At 42.3% G+C, this 21,191-nt stretch overlaps 1 protein-coding gene across 4 annotated transcripts in view; it reads left to right on the top strand.

Moving 5' to 3' along the window:
- CDK14 (cyclin dependent kinase 14) overlaps positions 1–16,365 on the top strand; it is a 553,499-nt gene extending 537,134 nt beyond the window's left edge. For all 4 annotated transcript variants that reach the window (XM_080663151.1, XM_080663154.1, XM_080663152.1 and 1 more), the window contains one exon: positions 12,984–16,365. The gene's annotated coding sequence lies outside the window, so the exon portion shown is untranslated. The remainder of the gene's footprint in view (positions 1–12,983) is intronic.
- The last annotated feature ends 4,826 nt before the right edge of the window (positions 16,366–21,191 follow it).

Genomic DNA, 21,191 nt, shown 5'->3' on the forward strand with positions numbered 1-21,191 from the left:
CTCACAGGCAGAAAAAGACCTTTCAATGATAAGTGTTACAAACCTGGCGCATTGTGAGCAATCTCAGCAGTTGTTTGAAGAACCGTTGCATTATCTAATTCAATAGCATCCTGAAGAAGACAACTCATCACCTACAGACTTCACAGAAGGAGCTGAGCCTTCATCTTTGTGAAGAGTAGGTGGCTGCCCTTGGATTACAACCTGGGGACTTCCCGCTCAACAGCCCCTAAGACCTCCTCACTACACACAGATAAAATCCAAATTCATAATCGCATGGAAGGAGCTTTGCTCCACCACGCTCACCTACCCTATCCAATTATGTGCCTGCCCCACTGGCCTCCTTCCTCCCTTTCTACACATTAAACTTTTATTTATCTTTCAAAGGCCAGTTTCTCCTCACTGCATTGGTACCTCTAGGATAACACTTCCATTTTCCATGTTGACTTATAGGCCAGCATCCGCTTCCAAACTCTTGAGGCTCCTAAGGACAGCAGTGGTGTGTTGATAATTATTTAACAGGCAGCTCTCTAGAAAGAAAGCAAAAAGCCCTGATTGGTCATGCTTGTCTTGTAGCTCATGTATAACACCTCCTTCCATTGCCAATTTCAAGGGTGGCTGTGTTTAACAATTGGCTTGCAAAATTCCTGAAAATTGTAACATTCAACACTTGTGAGCCAGTTCAAGCCAGGCTCCAGGCCACCACTGGGATTTTGCTTTAACAGTCATTGTATTATTCCTCCCTTTCACCCTAAATGCTGTTCTTTACAGAACAATAGGTGCTCAGTAAATGTTTTCTGAATTGAAATGAGCAGGCCACTTGTTGGTTTGGCTTTGCCACTGTTCATTGGGTTGGGGGATCATTTGCCACTGAGATTCAAGGCAGTATTTACACTTCTTGTCATTGGAGAGTGGTGGCCTTAGCCATCTCCTCCATGCCACAAGTGTGCATTTAAATAGACTTATTGGCGGTGCAACTGAGAATTGTGGTGAAGAACAAGCTGAGAGTCTCGAATTCAGCAGCCTCATTAGAGAAGAATGGGATCCACCATGGTGTCAATGAAAAAGCATCCTGAGGAAAGTCTAAAACACAGAGGGAGGCAAGGAGATAAGTGAAAATACCCTTGGAAGGGTTGAGAGGAGAAAAGGCTGTGAGCTCATTCCCATTTTCTAGCCAACAAATCCTTTGCCATTCTCGGTGTTTGGAATTTGTAATACTTTGGTGACGCACATTTCAAGATTGGAATGTCAGTGTGTGTTAGTTCGTGTGGTAAAGTACCAAGCTCGCTGGCTCTGTTTTTATCATAAACTTGGAAATTACAACATATCAACCCTGTTGTTTCTGTTAGGGTGACCAACTCATTCTGGTTTTCCCCAGTTTCAAAAGTGAAAGTTCCACATCCTGGAAATCCCCTCCATCCTAAAAACTGGGATAGATGGTCTCCCTGGTTCCTGCAAAGGCGGTGGCTCCTGTAGTGAGTGCTATGGGCAGTTAGACCTGGAGCATACGGCTGGCTGCCGGCATGCCAGGAGACATCGAACCAGTGGGTAAAAGGATTAGAACCTTTTAAAAGGCAGTTTATAAAATATCTTCTGTTTTTAAGGTCATGGTCCTATTTTTCAAGCACTTTTCATTAAATGAGAGAATGAATGGATAGGAGAAAATGCTACACGAGCACACAATGCAAATATTTATTTCTCCTAATGAAACACATGTTCCCGGATTATATCTATTAGAGCTCATCTTGGGTATTAAGCAACTTGTTATAGTAGGATAACCAGTATCAAAATACTGTAAAATAGAGAAACCAAGATGGCGGCATAGGTAAACACCTAAACTGCTGCCTCGCACAACAATTTCAAAACTACAACTAAAAGACAAAACGGACATCATCCAGAACCACAGGAAAGCTGGCTGAGTGGAAATTCTACAACTAGAAGGAAAGAGAAAAGCACACTGAGACTCAGAGGAGCTGCAGGAGGCAGAGGTACTGAGACTCGCACGCGGAGAGGACTGGCAACTGAGTGCGCAGCTGGCTTTCTCAAGCGGGAGGGAGACAAAAGCTCCCGACTGCACTGAACTCCAGTTCCAGGTGAGACTCTGGGGACCCAGACACATTCGGGGAGAAACTGGACTGTCTGGCAGTGGGCAGAACTCCAGGGCAGCTTTCTCTCAGAGGTGCTTGCAGCGATTACCACGGGACACTGAGACCCAGGGGCCTCTTAGGGCAGGGCTGATGGGAAACCATTGCTGTCTGCTCCGCCCTGAGACTCCGCCCCATCCAAGCTGAGCACAGAGGCTTTTGCAAGGCTTGTCTCATAAGGGTGTCTCCAGCACAGAAGTTCTCCCAGCATAGACATAGCTGATCCTCATAGCCAATTGGCCTGCAGGTCAATTCCTCCCAGTGATACCAACAACAATCAAGGCTTAACTACAACAAGACTATGCACACAGCCCACAAAGGGGTGCACCAAGAGTGTCCACCTCAGGTAACTGGGGAGGCTGAGCCACTGGGCCCTATAGGACACCTAGCACACAAAGCCACTCTAACAACTCAGGGAAGCAGCCAAAATGTGGAGACAAAGAAACAGGTCACAAATGAAAGAAATGGAGGATAGCAAATGACCTGATATAGAGTTCAAAACTATGGTTATAAGGTTTTTCAAGAATTTTCTAGAAAAGGCCAATAAATTTAGTGAGACCCTTGAGGATATGAAAAAGGACCAACTAGAAATTAAACATACACTGACTGAAATAAAAAATATTATACAGAGACCTAACAGCAGACTAGAGGATCGCAAGAATCAAGTCAAAGACTTGAAATACAAAGAAGCAAAAAACACTCAACCAGAAAAGCAAAAAGAAAAAAGAATGCAAAAATATGAAGATAGTGTAAGGAGCCTCTGGGACAACTTCAAGCGTACCAACATCATAATTATGGGGGTGCCAGAAGAAGAGAGAGAGCAAGATACTGAAAACCTATTTGAAGAAATAATGACAGAAAACTTCCCCCACCTGGTGAAAGAAATAGACTTACAAGTCTAGGAAGCACAGAGAACCCCAAACAAAAGGAATCCAAAGAGGACCACACCAAGACACAGCATAATTAAAATGCCAAGAGCAAAATACAAAGAGAGAATATTAAGAGCAGCAAGAGAAAAACAGTTAATTACCTACAAGGGAGCACCCATACGACTGTCAGCTGTTTTCTCAACAGAAACTATGCAGGCCAGACAGGAGTGGCAAGAAATATTCAAAGTGATGAATAGCAAGAACCTATAACCAAGATTACCCAGCAAAGCTATCATACAGAATTGAAGGTCAGATAAAGAGCTTCACAGATAAGAAAAAGCTAAAGGAGTTCATAACCACCAAACCAGTATTATATGAAATGCTGAAAGGTAGTCTTTAAGAAGAGGAAGAAGAAGAAAAAGGTAAAAATAAAAATTATGAACAACAAATACATATCTATCAACAAGTGAATCTAAAAATCAAGGGAATAAAAAATCTGATGAACAGAATAAACTGGTGAATATAATAGAATCAGGGGCATAGAAAGGGAGTGGACTGACAGTTCTCAGGGGGAAAGGAGTGTGGGGGGTGCGGGAAAAGACTGGACAAAAATCGTACATCTATGGATGAGGACAGTGGTAGGGGGTAGGGCAGAGGGTGGGGTGGGAACCGGGTGGAGGGGAGCTATGGGGGGAAAAAAGAGGAACAATTGTAATAATCTGAACAATAAAGATTTATTAAATTTTAAAAAATACTGTAAAATAACCAATTATAATTTTGTGGAGAGTGCATATCACATGACTTTACATGTAAAGGCTTAGCTTCCATGAGTCAATACTCAGTGATTTATCATTTGTTGAGGATTGTTCATTGGCATTGTTCACACTGTAATGCAGATACATGGGAAAGAGTTGGTGGGGAGCTCAGCTGGCTCTCTGGTATTGGCAACCCTCAACATAGACTGTTGGACCCTTCTTGTTGGCAGCAGGTATTTCCTACTAGATATGATGTGCTATGACATGTATGGTGGTGTCCAAATGTGTTGCCACGTGACGGTATCAGAATGTGTCCCATAAGAATAAACATTTCTGCCCTAGCTGGTTTGGCTCAGTGGATAAAGCATCAGCCTGTGGACTGAAGGGTCCCAGGTTCGATCCCGGTCAAGGGCACATGCAAAGGGAGTGAGGCAACCGATAGGTGGTTTTCTCTCATCATTGATATTTCTCTCTCTCCCTCTCCCTTCCTCTCTGAAATCAATAAAAATATATATTTTTTAAAAGAATAAACATTTCTGTTGTGATATGATATTTGTGTTCCTACCTGTGTTTAGTAAAATACCACGGTAACTACTGTATGGATTATGGAAAAAAAAATAGAATAAAGGGCAGACCCATTAAAATGTATTCAACTTGGTCTGTTTGGGCTGCTCTAACAGAACATTATACATGGGCAGCTTATAAATAACAGAAATGTATTTCTCACAGTCTGGAGGCTGGGAAGTCCAAGAACAAGGCCCTGACAGATTCAAGAAGGGGCGAGGAGCCTCTTCCCATTCTGGCTGGGATCTCTTTTATAAAAGCATTAATCCCATTCATGTGGTCTCTGCTCTCATGACCTATTCTCCTCCCAAAGGCTCCACCTTGAAATATGATCACATGGGGGAGTAGATTTCAATCTATGAATTTGGGAGGACACAAACATTGAGTCTCCAGCACATAACAGGCACAAAAGCAGTTTAAAAACACTACTAAAAATACTAGCACAACTTACAGGTGAAAGAAGCTAGATGGAAGAGTTGAGGATGTCAAACTTTGGATGCCAAGATCTGGGAGAATTGTGCAATAAACAGTTAATTCTAAAACAAAGCATGTGGCCCAACCAAGCCAAGAAGAAGCATGTGAGATAAATGGACAGCATGTGCAGTTCTGGGGACCTCTTCAGCTTGCATGCAAATGTGTTGGTCTCCTGTGCATGGCTGCTGTGCGTTGGTGACTCAAAACTTTCCCATTGGAAAGAGATCTCTCCTGTGAACCAACAAGGCTTTTGGTTTACACTGACACCATTCTCTACTTACCAATCATAGGCCATCTAATTTACCCTACAGAAATGCATGATTTAGCTTTGCAAATTTCTGCTGCATAAGATGGTTCATAAGGCAGATTCAAATTGTAGGTCATTATATATATCGAATTTAAAACCTGTACTGTGCTGGGCCTCAACACTTTGGATAATAAAACTAGACAAATTTTCATTTGAAAAACAAAAATCCACCCAAAAATGAAGTCACATCTCCTTTCAGATCTTTTAATTAAAGTCAGACCTGAACCCTTGTGTTTCTTTGATTGTTAACTACTTAAGAAGTGTTTATGAGATTTGTGTGTGTGTTTTAAGTTTTAAAAAATGCACATGCTGCTGGGTTACATGACTTTGTATTTGGTTTATTTAAATACAGTTAAGTAGAACTGTAATATATCAGGAAGGTTAAAGTGTCAGAATCCTATTTAATTAACTTATACTCACTTGGGAGCCAGTCAATCATAAAGGTATGCTAAGCAAATAAAGCTTCAAATATGAAATCCTTGAAAAGAATAAGCCATGTTTGATGAAGGCTTTTCTAGTCTTAACTTTGTCATTCAAACTATTTCAATGAGCTGTTTCAAACCTTACAGTGTATTTATGTATGTGTGTATGATTTTATATATATGAACTTTGTAGAAGATTAACTGTCTTGATAATTCTTAGAAGACCTAGATCAGTACTTTCCCTGCACATTTTTGCCCTCTCTGAGACAGGAGGTACTCCCAGAATTGCTATCCTTTAAGTCCACATGTGTCTAAAATATGACCCGTTTTACATTTACATAAATTTGATTTAATAAGTAGTCACACCATTAAAATAGAGCATTCTTTTCAACCACCACTAATTACATGTCCTAAAATGCCTGGTCTTTAATGGGGATTTCAATAAATGTCTGCTGATAATGATGATTATTGAAATGATATGTTAAGTCCGTCTTCTCATGTGAGAAATGCTTTGTTTTGAAATGCTAGACTTATAGCTTTGCCTAAAAATTTTTAATTAAGATCACCACTTTGGCATGAAGCTTAAAAAGTGCAAAGTCGCTGCAATTAGTGCATTGTGCATCCATATGGATGTTACCAAACAGCTTTCAACTTAGAGGATTTGGATTGTTTTGAATGATGGACCTTCTGTTAAGTGTAAAACAAAAGCCTGTCTATCTCTGCATTCGTTTTAATTAATATTCTCTAGCTGGTCTCAAAGATGTGTTCTCTTCTGAGGGGAAGAAGCATAATTATCATAAATCAGAAATAAGTTACAGAAGTAGATTTGGCTAATTTTCTACTTCCTTCTGTTTCATCCCATTCTTTCCACCCCCTCTAACCCCCACCTCCCACCTCCCCAACCACCCCCACCCCGCCCCCCACCAAAGGAGCTCAATGCAATGTCAGAGTAACTGGAAAACAATTATTTCAGATTGTCTAGAAGAAAACCTGTATTTCAGCCAAATCAAAACAATTAAACTCACTCAAAAAATGAAGAAATTAAGCTGTCCCCAGATTTTTTGAAATCAGTTTGAAGTTGAAAACTTGTCATTTTGACTCCAACATTCATATATAAAGTCTATAGCATAAAATTTGAGTATATGTGTTGTATATGTGCAAATGAATATAAGTCATATGAGTGTGTATTTGTATATAGACATGATATTTTTACTTCAGAGAGACTTGGACTTGCCTAAGTGCTTGGGTTTAGTAACCTTATTTGAGGACTTAATTTTCTACAGTAGCAAACTCTGCTTGAAGATGAATTAGGTACAAAAGATTAGTTTGGTTCTTTTTCTTAGTATTTTAAGCAAAATCAAATCCAACATGCACAGCCTTAAAGGTTGTGTTTTCCCTGGTTATTTTTCATGTGAACTTTTATTAATATGGTACTTGGGGAACGGAAGCTTTCTGAACTTTGTTTTCCACGAAAACAGAATAAATTCTATAGATGGTTTTATGTATTAGTTAAGTCTCCAATTTCCTGTTTTCAAACATCTCCCCTACAGTCACTCGCCATATACCTTCAGAAAAATATTCATCCTCATTAACCACTGGCTTCCTCTGACTATCCGGTTCCCAATTTAGGCCAGTTTTGAATGCTGCTTTAAAAAGTAGACAGTTAAAAGTATCTCCCAAAATCTTCACTGAATTTCTAAGATTAAGATAAATGTGAAAATTGCAAAGCAGAACTGTAATTACCAGAACACATGGGTAAAATAATTCATCCAACATGTGAGTGGAAAGGCATGAAATCAGTAGGTCCTTTCTAGAATACCACCATAGCAGGTCCTGGTTTATTTTTCTTTTAATTCCAACATTATGGAAATTCATTCGTGATAGCCACTGGATTTGGATACCCTAATTTTTTCAAACTGTCTGGATTTTTCATCTCTATTTCCTTTTTTAAAAGCATGTAATTGGTTACATACCTTTCTTCAAATGCCTCCTGATATACCAGTGATTTGGATTCTATATTAGTAAAGAAGATTGGAATTAGTTTTATTCTAGGTTAGAAACAGAAAAAAGCTAAACTTGGTCAAATGGCATACATTGTTTTCTGGAAGAGAACTTAATTATTTTATAATTCTATCCTGTCTTTACTATCATGAGGTAGCTTTCTTTCTATCAAATTTTAGTAAGTCTACCCTCTCTGTTAGGCATCTTTACAAAGAAGTATCTCAAATAGAAATGAGCAGATTACCCTTCAGTTTCACATACATTCTGGTGAATATCCTGTTCACAGTGTAAGAGATGGAAGGAAAACCTACAGTTGTTTTAATTTGGAACCAAAATAATCACTTCTCTCCAGTGAAGGCTTAGCAGGGGGAAAAATTGGGCCAGACAGAAAAAGAAATACTTGGTGGAGGGCAATGCAGCAGGATCAAAAAAAATTTAATAATTTAAGTAAAACAATAAAACAAACACAATACCTTAGTGTGGCAAATAGGCTAGCGAAGGAAAGACCATCTGATCACCCGGAAGCACCCTGAGCTGGGGTCCTGGGCTGTGTCATCCCACCAGCGAGTAAACTTCATGTGTGTGTAGGGGTGTGCCTCTGTATAGACCCATGGAGATTTAACAGGGAGCACGAAGGGAATTAGAAAGAGCCTGGCCCATTTTTAATTTGGGTCTGTTTGCTTGCATTTAGCACTTAAGGGCTCTACATTCAGTCTGGTCAAAAGAGTGATGAAGCACTCCTTGCTTATGCCTCAAATCAGAAATGCATGAAGTGCAGCTGCAGAGATAATACATTTTCCCCAAAGGCTTTGGCTGAGCAAATTAGGTGTCAATGGGGTGCCTGCGCAGGCAGTACTCTCTCTAATTAGTCTCTTGAGCCTAGTTGGTGGCGGGTATGAGATGATCTAATCAATTGGTCTGTGTCTGATGGTTTCTGTAAAAATCCTACCAGGCAGACTCTCTCCCACAGGTCACCCACCTGCACAGCGGGACTGCTCATTTTCATTTTTCATCTCCTCCATCACATGATGCTGACAGTTGGTTTTAAGAAAATTGAATCCAAAAAATATCTAGTTCATAGGGCACATGGGTCAGAACAAAATTGCATTATGGGTACCAGCGATCCAATTAATTAATATTTATAGCTGAGAAGCTCTATGTAGATATTTCTGAATAAGGATTTTATCAATAAAATGCAATTTCTTGTTTAAAACATTCATTTCTAGAGAAAGAACACTATAAAAGCAGAAAGCAAGATAAAAATGGCATCCATTAATCTAATGATTTATATACCTATGAATTGTTGTGCACATAGCTGAGCTTATAATTTATATTCATTGTTCATTTGTATCATGTGTGCAGTCTATTTTAATCTATTAAATGTAAGGGAAGGATTTGCATTACTTTTATATTTTACTTCCCTATGAATGTCATATACCCTCTCTCCTTTCACCTACATCGCCACCCATCACATGTATGATTACATTTAGGTTTTAAAGAATTTTTCTAGCAGTAAACGCACCTACCTTGAAAACTGGAACTGATACCAATGTTGCCCAAGGAGGGAGAAGGGACATCGCATGCTGCTGGTGACCGATGTCAGTCAGGGCACTTGGCACAATTTGGGCTATAGAGTCATCTCACAGAGATGGGGTCTAGCTCTTATTGGCACCTCCCTTCCTTCCATTTTATTTTAATTATTGGATACTTTCATTAAATGTCTGACCCCAAACCTAACTAAATGGACTTATCCATAATCACTGTTAACCATTTATTATCCAGTTACTATTACTAAAGGTAATTATCCGATTAGCTACATGTGATTCTTCTGGAAATTACACTTAAAGAATCAGGACAAAGAAAAGGACAAACATTGTCAATGGCTAAAAAAAAAAAAAAAAAAAAAAAAAAAAAGTGTAATATCAACCCAACAGAATAATAACATGCCATGGACTATGGTGACAGTATAGTTTATTGTTACATAAAATCAGATATACTGAAAAGCAATGCATTCCTTTCTAAGATATGTTTTTATTTATTTCATAGAAAGGAAAGGAGAGGAAGAGAGAGATAAAAACATCAATGATGAGAGAGAATTATTGATCAGCTGACTCCTGCATGCCCCCTACTGGGGATGGAGCCCACAACCCCAGTCATGTGCCCTGACTGGGAATCGAACCTGTGACCTCCTGGTTCATGGGTCAGTGCTCAACCACTGAAACACAACATCCTGGCCTGAACCTTTCTTTTTGATACATCCCTTTGTGTAAGTGACTGATCTCTCCTTGTCACATGTCCACATTCTGTTCCATCTCTAAGGCCCAAATCAAATGTCGCTCATATTATGAAACTTTTCTGGTTTCTAACAAGATGTGGGAACCACATCTCTCCTTGCAAGGTGTGGGATGGGGGCTAAGGCAGTAGTTTCCATGTAATTATTTCTGCTAAGGTGGTGACTTTTTTAAGAAGAGGTTTGATAAAGGCATTTCTGGACAACCTGGCAGGGGTGAGAGGTGGCCAAGTGAGCCACATAGAGAACTGTCACAGCAGCAACCATTTGAGATAACAACTGAGGTAACAAAAGGCCTATATGTGTTGTCCATCTACCCCCAGGCCTCTCCCTCCACCCCACACCTCTCCCAGAAATGTAAAGTAAGGACTTTTGTTTACATATGGCTCAGTCACTGAGGACAGAGAATTCTTATGAATAAAATGTTACACCTTCCTCACACCATATACCAAAATGAACTAAAAATGGATTAAAGATCTAAATGTAAGGACTAAACTCTTAGAAGAAGACATAGCGGTAAATCTTTATCACCTTAGGTTTGGCAATGGATTTTTAGATCTGACACCAAAACCATAAGCAACAAAATAAAAAATGGATAAATGGGACTTCATCCAAATTAAAATTTATTGTGCATCAAAGAATACTATCAACATAGTGAAAGGCAATCCACTAAAAGGCAGTAAATATTTGCAAATCAAAATGCAAGTATTTAAAGAACTCCTACAACTTAACAACAAAAAGACAATTTGAAAATGGACCAAGGACTTGAATTAGATATTTCTCCAAAGATAGACAAACAACCAACAAGCACATGAAAAGGTGCTCAACACCATTAATAATTAGGGAAATACAAATCAAAACTGTGGTGAGATACCAGTTTCTACCCATTAGGATGTCTATAATCAAGAGAGGGAAAAAAGAAAGTAATAAATGTTGGCAAGGGTGTGGAGAAATTGGAGAATTTATATATTGCCAGTGGGAATATAAAAGGGTGCAGCCACTGTGGAAAACAGCTTGCCAGCTTCTCAAAAAGTTAAATACAGGATTGCCTTATGGCCCAGCAATTTCATTCCTAAGTATTTACCCATAAGAATTGAAAACAGGTATTTAAACAAATACTTGTATATGAATATTCATAGCAACACTGTTTACAGTAGCCAAAATTTGAAAACAGCCCAAATGTGCACTAATTCATCAATGGGTAAACAAAATGTGGTATATCCATAAAATGGAATATGATTCACCATAAAAAAAAAAAAAAGCAGAAAGTACTGATACATGGTACAATATAGATGCATTTTAAAAACATTACGTGAAGTGGAAGAAGCCAGACACAATAGGCTGCATGTGGTATGGATCTGTTTCTATGAAATATCCAGAACAAGGAAGTACATCGAACAGAAAGCAGATTAGTGGTTGTCAGGAGCTGGGGCGAGGGCAGAAAGGGTGTGACTGTAAGGAAACCTTTGGCGCAGCGGTCACCAACCGGTGGTCCGCGGACCAGTAGTGGTCCATGAGATCTGAAAGGTTGGCGACTGCTGGTTTAAAGGATATGGGGTCTCTTTGGGGGATGACAGATGTTTTGGAGCAGATAGAGGTGATGGCTGCAAACATTGTAAATGTACTAAATGCTTTCATCTGGTTAATTTTGTTACATGAATTTTGGCTCAATCAAGAAAAAAAGGATGGAAGGTTAACCTTCCAAAAAATCATCATAGTAAGTGGGAGAAATGAGCAGAGGTGGAGAGGATGCCACCCTCAACTATAAGACCGGAACTTTTTGTTCTCTTGGTCAAGGCAGTGCCATGCAGGGGTGAAGTCCTTGGTACTACAGCCCACATGGGCAGCAGGGGGCAACGGCACTGTGAGTTCTCCACAAAAGGCCACAGTTTCCTCTTTGCCCAGGAAGATGACAGTGTGGCATTGGAGAAGGGCACAAGCAGGCCTGACCAGGCCCCGTGACCTCACGCTTCTAACGAAGATGATGCGTTGACTCTGGGACTTAGTGGACTAATAGATCAAATCTCTGGGTTTTGTGACTTGAACCTTAGAGTGTTTCCTTTTACCCTTCCTGGCAAGACTTTTTTTTCCCCATCCTAGAGACTCGGTGAGAAAACTTAAGGATCAAAAAGAAATGTGGGCAGAACAGGGTAAACCATCCTTCTCTCTTCTCGAACCATTCACGTGGAAGTAGTTATGGAGTTTAAGCAGCACCACTGGAAATGCATAGTCATATGCAGGAAGTTAGCAAGAGGCTGGTGATTCAGGTTGTGCTGGTCGATTTTCATTCTGCCGAAACAAGGGCTGACACTAGGCAATGGAGGAATTATAGGCATTATAGGCAGCTGGATTTTTTAAGCATGTATATGACCCATTTTTCTGCTGCTTGTTCATAAAAATGAACAGGATGCAATGTCCTTTTAATGGTCTGTATGATGCTATAGGCACTTAATGAAGACCAGTATTACCACTGATGATTTGGGGAAGGAAATTTGCTGAATTCTCTATATTAATCCAAGAGGAGGTTAGATTTTTTTTTTTAATTTAATCCTCACCCGAGGACATGCTTAGAGAGAAGAAGGGGTGTGTACTAAAGTGTGTGTGTGTGTGTGTGTGTGTGTGTGTGTGTGTGTGTGTATGTGTGTAGAGAGAGAGAGAGAAAGAAGGAGGCAGAGGAGAGGAAGGAAGGAAAGATGGAAGGAAGGAAGGAAGGAAGGAAGGGAGGGAGGGAGGGAGGGAGGGAGGGAGGGAGGGAGGGAGGGAGGAAAACATTGGTTGCTTTCCATATGTGCCTGCTGGGGCTCAAACCTGCAACCCAGGTATGTGCCCTGACCAGGAATTGAACCCGCAACCTTGTGGTGCACAGGACGATGCTCAACCAACTGAGCCACTCCGGCTGGGTGAGGTCAGGTCATTTAAATTCACGGAGTTAAATTATTTGAAGGGAAGAAAGAGCAGTCAGAACATTAGTTTATCACATTATAAGGACTTTGGGGTGAAGGAGGCAACTTTGCCTCAGATACGTGTGCTTGGGGTAGGCTGTGGAGAAAACGGGTAGGCTCACTCTTGCCTGACCAATTTTGATGTCTCATGTAATTTAAGAAAAATGAATGATGTATGATTTTTTTTTTACCATGTAACAATTTTTTCCTCTTTTCAGGATTAAGTTGTCATCATTCTGGGAAGAAAAAAATAACCATTATGAAGTGGCCAATAGGAGGAAGGGAATCATGGATCAGTTTCCTTTCACTCCCTGTGGTGGATTTCACTTACAAGAAAATTGAAGCTGGCAAGACCCTGCTTTCTCTGCAATTTATTTAAAACCTTGCACGCATTTGGATACCTTGTGATTCCCAAGAACTATGTGAAGATTAAGCTTCGCTTACTGATCCATGGCATGTATTCTTTTCAGTCTTTTGTGTTTGATTTTGTTTGATTTCCCTCAGCAGCACAGCGTCTCTGTGAAGGTTTTTATGCTTTTACCAACCATGTCTTAAATACATTAAGACAACACATCTGGTGTTCACACTTCTTCAGTAATATCTGTACTTGAAAGCCACACAGTGGCATGAAACAATGTGCGCTTTCCTGGAGACCACTGCACATTTTGCAACCACTAGGAAGGAAATGTTTAGCTAAAGCAAACCCATGTTCTCTGACTGTTTGGCAACTTGGTCCCTGGCTGTGGGCCACCCCCCTTGTCGCCTATCTTTTGAGGACATTTCCCAGTGTGGGTTTTTTTTTTTCTTGGAAATACCACACATTTATATAAGATGTCAGAACCTGCTTAGCATTTTCAAGCCACATAGCATGACTGTTTTCCAAATAGGTTGGAAGCGAAGAACCAAGTATCAAGCATTAAGAACAAAGACGGGGATAAATTGCTTCCTTTTCAACCTCTGGAGCTCGAGGTGACTTTTCACATGTGTTCTGGGTCTCGTCAGCATCTTATTGTTTCCATCCACTCTTTGACACGTGGTGTTTTCTTAGTGGAGAAAAGAGTGAGGAACAGAGCGTTCAAAACTTGGGTGCACAGAGTCGGATCGGTTGCATGAGCGCTGAAAGCCATCTTTGCTAGTTATCATTTAATAAGCAAGTGACAAAGGGATCCAGAGTTAAAAATCGGCTCATTTACATCAGAGCACCTTTAAATTACATTTTGAAAACATTCCAAGCTGACTGGAAGCCATCCGTAGGGACCCTGACTCTACAGTGTCTCCTGGAAAAGAAACTGTTTGAATGCAGGTTTTAGAAGCAATACAGGACTCATGCTTTAAAGATGGGGAAGGGGAACAGAAAGGCCGGCTTCCCCTATTGAAGGAGTTGGGAGGCCTTGGAGGATGAAGGCGAGGATGTGACATGGAGGGAAAAGTGGGTTGGGCGTTTGTGGAGCTTTGTCTGGTGTAGGCTGCCTCCCCGGGGGACAGGCCTCCCTGCAGAATCCCAGGTAGTCCTCAGGCCAAGGGGGTGGTTAGGAAATTCATGGAAAGCATGAAACCTAGCTCCTCAGGACACAAATTCCTATGGAAATACTTCCTGTACATTGTTTTACATTTTCCTATTAGTCAGAAAGAAGGAGAGACCAAGAACTTGAAATGCATCGCACTTTGGGGGACCAAGTCTAGGAATTGTGAGCCAACTTGACAAAAACTTTCTGAGAGTCAGGTAAGAGAAAAGCTTTTCTATAGTCAAACCCAGTATACCTAGGGAATTGGACCCAGACTTCCTAAACATTAAAATGGTACTGTCCCTGGAGTGACATGTGAGTATATAATACAATCAAGGTCACAATCCATCGTATCCAGAAGTAGCATTCATTGTGAGCTTCTAAGTGTTAAGTGAGGAATTATTTACTGGTTGGTGTTAAAGAGAATAAAAGTTACTCAAGGCTAGAGTATTTACTATTTGCTACCGAGAAATCTTTCCCATTCTTCTTTCATACATTCTAACTCATTAGTAGTCTTTACAGATATTTTGATTTGTGTATTTAAATTGGGACTTCTTACAGAAAATAGGGAGAAGAAACTCTTACGCGCAATTAAAAACAGCCTTGCCTGTGATTTGTCTTGAATTATTCATTTGGGGGAGAGGCATACCTTTTGTATTTGACTGTTAAAACCAAGAGCAACTGATGATTAAATCTTGCTATGTAATAAGTTTTCTAATTTGAAAAGATTTAGTGTTAAAATACTTCAATTAGGAATATTAGAGTCATTCAGAGATATTGTCCCTGGCCCAGGCAGCTTCTGTTGGGGAGAGGAAACACGCTAGCACTCAGCAGAAGTAAATCTGTTTTATTACGGAGACAGACCTCTCCGAAAATGTTGTTTAGGAACTTTTAGTTCCCCCGCCTTGCCATCGGTACAGGACATCCAACGTTGGTTTGCCTCTCCCTCCTTTCTTCTCGCATTTGCAATCATGTTCTCCATTCCCCCCCACCCCCACCCACCCTTCTCTTCCCACTGTCTCTAGCTGAGGGCAGCCATGAAAATCATTGCAGAATGCGTCCATTAGCAGATTTATTATTCCATTGAGAAAGCACTGGAATGTTTTTTGAGATTATTTTTATAGGAAGGAGTAGCTTGAATTCAAACAGCTGGACCAGCATGGGGACTGTATACACTCAGTATTTCAAAAGGAAATGCGGGACTTCATGTCCATGTTCTTAAAGGAGCAGTATGGTTGACTTAACAATACAAGTTATGTAGAACATGAAAAAAAAATGTATGTTTGCCGTGCTCAGAAACAACGGGGTGTAAGGCAGGGGTGGCTGTCCACCCACTGAAACTAGGCGAGAAGCTATTTCTACCTCGCAAGAGTGATGAGGAAAGTTCCAGGGCTGCCTCCTCCAGGCTTGCAGAGAAAGCAAGGCCTCTGGGCATCCTTCCCTCAGTGTATCCATGACAACCAGTGTAATCAATGCCCTCGGTCATGTGTCTCTATAAGATACTCATCTGTGAATATTACTGGTTTTGTAATCTTTGTTATATAAGAGGAAGTTTAGGCTGTACATACTGGGGTAGATTATTGCCTGCCCCCTATACATAGGAATATGCTGCATAATTGTGCATAACTTCTATCTCCCTTACTGGCTTGTAGGCAGAGGGAACCACATATGTTACTGCCTTGCAATCCTCATACACCAAAAACAAACAACAACAAAAAAGCAAAAAAAAAAAAAAAAATCTCAAATAAAATCAGCAATCTCCTATTCTCATTCCCTTCCCACAGCAGCATATTTTAGAGGCACAAATAAAATCTACATTCTCTAGTTGGGAGTGGATTTTTTTTATCTTTTTTTTTTCCTGTAAGATACACTGAGATGCGTACTTTCTAACGGTGGTTGGTACCTAAGAAATGTGCTAGCATCATTCAGAAAACTATTATACTTCAGAATAACATATAGTAAGGAGAATGGAGTAATACATGTTGCATATTTGTTCCCAATTGTAATTTGTCTGTATTATGAAAGATGTAATGGTTTGTCAGCTGTCACTGTTGTTTTCTTGTAACATGATACAGAATAAAAGAATCTCTGTACATTTTCTTGGTAGGTCTTCTTGGTGAGTACCCAAAACACCATACACCGTGTCAAAGAAACATCCTCTGGAAAACTCTTAGGCACAACCTTTCCCAAAGAGAGAAATAAGAGACAGAACACACAATGCCCTTGGATGTGGGAAGGAGTGAGTCAGCTGGGAAGTCCGGGAGTCTTCTAAACCCTCCCTCGCCTTGCTTTGTGAGGCCACATTTAGGTGAAGTGCAGGAGGCTGTGCAAAACCAAGCTTGTGCACTCGGGGGTCTTCACAACCCCCCAGTTCCTTATGACATTCACCACGTGTTCTCTGCATCTGGAGCCAATCTGGTCTTGTTTAACGACAACCCTGTTTATTGGTATCACTTCTTTTTCCTGGTTTTCGCACATGTCCTAAGATGAGGTGACGAGGTTACTCTCCACTGAAGACAACTCCCAGCTTCTGTCACTGAGCACACTTCCCTGACCACTGCCTCATGGGGGCTGCACCTGAATGGGCAGGGAGCTTGAACTGGGGTTCACATGTGGCCTGGGGGCTGGTGTCCTTTCTATCACCACCTCCTTGTCAGATCTGCCTGCTTTATAACTCGAAAGAACCCCCCCCCCCCGAACTGATAGATTGCTAATAAAGTTCATATCAGATACGGTCATCGATGTATAGCTATGATGTTCCATGATTTAAAAATGTTTACCCTTGAGGGTAAAAAATCCAAGTTCAAGTCTCATGTTAAAAGGGCCCAGGCCCCTGGCTCCCCCTGGGCAGATCCTCGCCTACCAGCAGCTACTACCCGCAGTCTTCCTCCCCTTGCTCCTCTCCTAGAACTTCCATGGCTTCCTTGTTTCTAAGCCCTTTGCAAACTAACATCTCACAGCCATCCGTGTCCTCAGCTGACGCATGTTCCAATCCAGAAAAGCTCGCAAGAACCCACACATCTTCCGCCCCCTGACTGACCCTGCTGCTTCCCCTACAGCAGCGACTCCTCCGTGCCGAAGGCATTGTCACCGTCCTGCGCCCCTGTGGACTCTGGGACATGAAATGGGGACCTTCCTGGTACCAAGGTAGAGATAACGGACAAATTTCTTAGTTAAATGGGAACCACGTAATACCCTGGAAACTGATTCGAATTATAGAAGCGCCGTAAGAAGAACTCGCTCCTCGGGGTCCTTTCAAGGGAGGAACGCGTGTGCCATTGCCCACCTTCCCACAGCCATGGGAGCGCAGGGGCCCCCTGCTGAGGCCACTGGCAACCTCAACAATGGGCTCGCATTTTAGAGCCTGACCGTGTGCCTGGGGTGTAATCCCAGGCTGGTACTACAAGAGGGTAAAGAAATAGCTCTGGGAAATACTTTTATTGATTTCAGAGAGGAAGGGAGAGCGAGAACATCAATGATGAGAGAGAATCGTTGATCGCACGCCCCACGCTGGGGATCTAGCCTGCAACCTAGGCATGTGCCCTGGACCGGGAATTGAACCATGACCTCCTGGTTCATAGGTTGACACTCAACCACTGAGCCAAGCCGGCCGGGCTAACTTTTTCAATGTGGCAGCAGAGATGACATTTTCTCCAGCTAGGGCTTTCCAGCTCTGCCAGGTGTGAGGGATGTGTGCTCGCTGAGGCAAGCAGGTAGAGTCAGGGGTTCGGCACTCCTAGACTTCTCCTGGCCCCCCAGAGTAAAGAGAAAAGGGGTGGGGAGGTGTTAGAGCAACCCGAGCTTCTAGCCTAGCACACTCAGTGGCTGCGTGATGGCAGGCACCGCAAATCGCTGCAATGAGAACCCCACAGTGGTCCAGCAGCCTGCTGCTACCAGTGGGTGGTGGCGTTATGGGCATTAGCTTTGAGAAGCTTATACAGCAGAGGGGGCTAGGATAAAGGACAGAAATCGGGGGGAAACTGACAAGATTTTAAAATCCAAGGCCTCGTATTTACTGTAGGTCCCCTGCGCTCTCGCTGTGCTGTATTGTCTGCGTTGAGTCCTGCTGAGAGAGAGCCGGGCACAAGAATAGCTGGGAGCAGCCTCGCAGCCCGAGCCAGCCTCTGCCAATGGCTGACTGTGCTGGTGGGAGAACGGGATTCTAATAGAGTTATCTTTTTTCTCCTGCCCTGCAAGACCACCAATAATTACGGCGGGCACGCGGTACAGGTGGGGTAAGGGTTCCTTCCCTGCTGGAGTTTATCCTGAGAAGTGACCCAGTGTGGAGGCCCCTGCCAAGGTGCCTGACAGATGTAGACAATGCTGGGGGCCTGCAGGGACACGTGTGAGAAACAGCGGTTCAAGGATTTAGAGAGGTTGCTTGGGGCGATGGGTGCACGAAGCAGTGTGCAGATGATGTTTTATTGAGTTGTACACTTGAAACCTGCATGGTTTTGAGAAAAAATATCACACCAATAAATTCAATCTAAAATAAAATAAAATTGAGGAAGAAGAATAACTTTTACCTTTAAATAAAAAACAACCACTTAGCTTTATGTATCATGTTACAGTGTGAAACAACCAATGATCCTTTCCCTCCCTCTCCAACCAAATCAAGTAACTGGGTGCCTTGCATCCTCAAAGAAAGGCTGCCATCCACTCAGAGCCTTGGGAGAAACAGGCAAGGCCCTGCCACCTTACTCTGCCTAATATTTGGAGAATTCAGGCCCCAGTGAATCCACACCCTTAGCCCCATGGCTCAAAGCCCTGGCTCTCAGAACCAGGGGAAGTTTTCAAAACACCCCACCCCAGACCAATTCATTCTAGAAATATTGAGGTTTGGGCCCTGGCACGGTCTGTTTGGAGAGCTCAACAGGTGATTCTATTGTGCAGCCGCGTGAGAACTGCTAGACACTTCCCTTCCTCCTGTCCGTCTGGAGGAGGGTAGGCAGACTCCTTCTGGAAGGGCCAGAGAGTAGCTTTCCATGCTGGACAGTCTCTGTGGCAACCACTCTCTCTGCTGCTGCCACGCACAACGCAAATGAATGAGCTGCGTTCCAGGGAAACAATGGATGGGCACTGAAGTTTGTATAATTTTCACATCATGAAATATTTTTCTTTTCATTTTTAAAAACTAATTGAAAATGCACAACCCATTCTTAGCTCACAGCCTGTATAAAACATGCAGCGGGCTGGGATTTGCCTGCGGCTATGGCTTGCTTACCCGGGCTTAGCATGCAGCCCCGGTAATGGGGGGTAGAGCGGGACCACCCCTGCCATTTGTGGAGCAGAATGGAGAAGGTAGATTCCTGTGGGTCACGGCTCCATGGATTCCTTATTCTGTGGGGCGAACTATGCCTGGGGAGGATCAGAGCCAGGCCCCTTAAACATGGGAACCAGAACAGGTGCCCTGTGGCCTCCACGGTGGGTGATAGGAGCCTGAGAATCATCTCCAGTGAGTTCTCAGGTCCCTTGTTGCATTGGCCCAACCTACTCCAAACCCATTACGCAGACCTCCTAAGGCCGTGGTTGGCAAACTGCGGCTCGCGAGCCACATGCGGCTCTTTGGCCCCTTGAGTGTGGCTCTTCCACAAAATACCACGGCCTGGGCAAGTCTATTTTGAAGAAGTGGCGTTAGAAGACGTTTAAGTTTAAAAAATTTGGCTCTCAAAAGAAATTTCAGTCGTTGTACTGTTGGTATCTGGCTCTGTTGACTAATGAGTTTGCCGACCACTGTCCTAAGGTGAAGCAGAACCATTCGGAGGCAAGGGCAACAAATTGCTTCCATCTCCTGGAATTACAGGATCTGGCCCCCGGTCAGTCATGTAATGGAACTCGCTGGTACCAGTTCACAAGAACCAACTGTTAAAAAGGTAGGAATTTTATGAGCCACTTATTTAATCATTGGTAACTTGAAATCAGATGGGAATACTTACACCACAGAAATCGGCAAAGTCTACACATCAGGTCTTCTTTCTCTTTTTTTTTTTTTTTTTTTTTGAGAGCCAGTTTCCCCAACACACCACTGCCTCCTGACCCCCTTCTTCCCAGGCTCATCTCCCATCAGTCCATGCACAGGTCCTCCACATGCACCGCGCTGACCTTCCCACGGACCCCAGGGTGCTCCAGGCTTCCTCAGGGCCCTGTTCTTTTGCACACACTCTTCCTTCTGGTTGGAATGCTCTTTCCATTTTTTTTAGCAGGCAAGTTCCTGTTAACCCTTTTAAGACCCTGTTTCAAACTATCTCTGTTGCAAAACATTTTAGAATTTCCTTCAAAACAGTTTTTCCTTCTTCCACATCCACACATCATTTTGAAAATAGTAACAACAGTCTTTTTTCAGTCTCTATATCGTCAATATCATAAATCGCAACCAAGGCACCACAGATGTTTAACAATGTTGTTGTGGTGTGTGTGTGTGTGTGTGTGTTTTAATGAATCAGGTATTAACGGATAATACAGACTAAACAAGAGTATAATGGAATTTAGGAATTTAGTTTACCTTCCAAAGAAAGGGTTCAGAAAACTGCAATGTGAATTTGCCACATGTATACTATATGCTACAATATGCAATTGTATGCAAGGTACTGCCTGGCTCTCGGGGAGGAAGGGGAACCAAAGCAGAAAGATCTCTGCTTGTCCTCAAGGAGTTCACTGGAGCCCTGATTCCTACACTTGGCTGATGACCAAAACCACCGGGGAGCTTTCTAAACATTCCTACTGAATCTCAGTCTCCAGGGTGGCAGCCCGGGGTGTGTACATTTTTAAATCTCCTCCAGCGATTCCGATGGTCAGCCATGACCGTGAGCCACCCTGTAGGGAAGTTTAGATGCAGAACTTCCTAACAAGTCTGTTTGCCTCCCCCTCAATCTGTCCTCTCCACTTGAAGACTCTGTTCAAATTGCAGATCATTTGAGAGGC

The sequence above is a fragment of the Plecotus auritus genome (genome assembly GCF_963455305.1).
Source record: "Plecotus auritus genome assembly, chromosome: 4".
Taxonomy (NCBI): Eukaryota; Metazoa; Chordata; class Mammalia; order Chiroptera; family Vespertilionidae; genus Plecotus; species Plecotus auritus.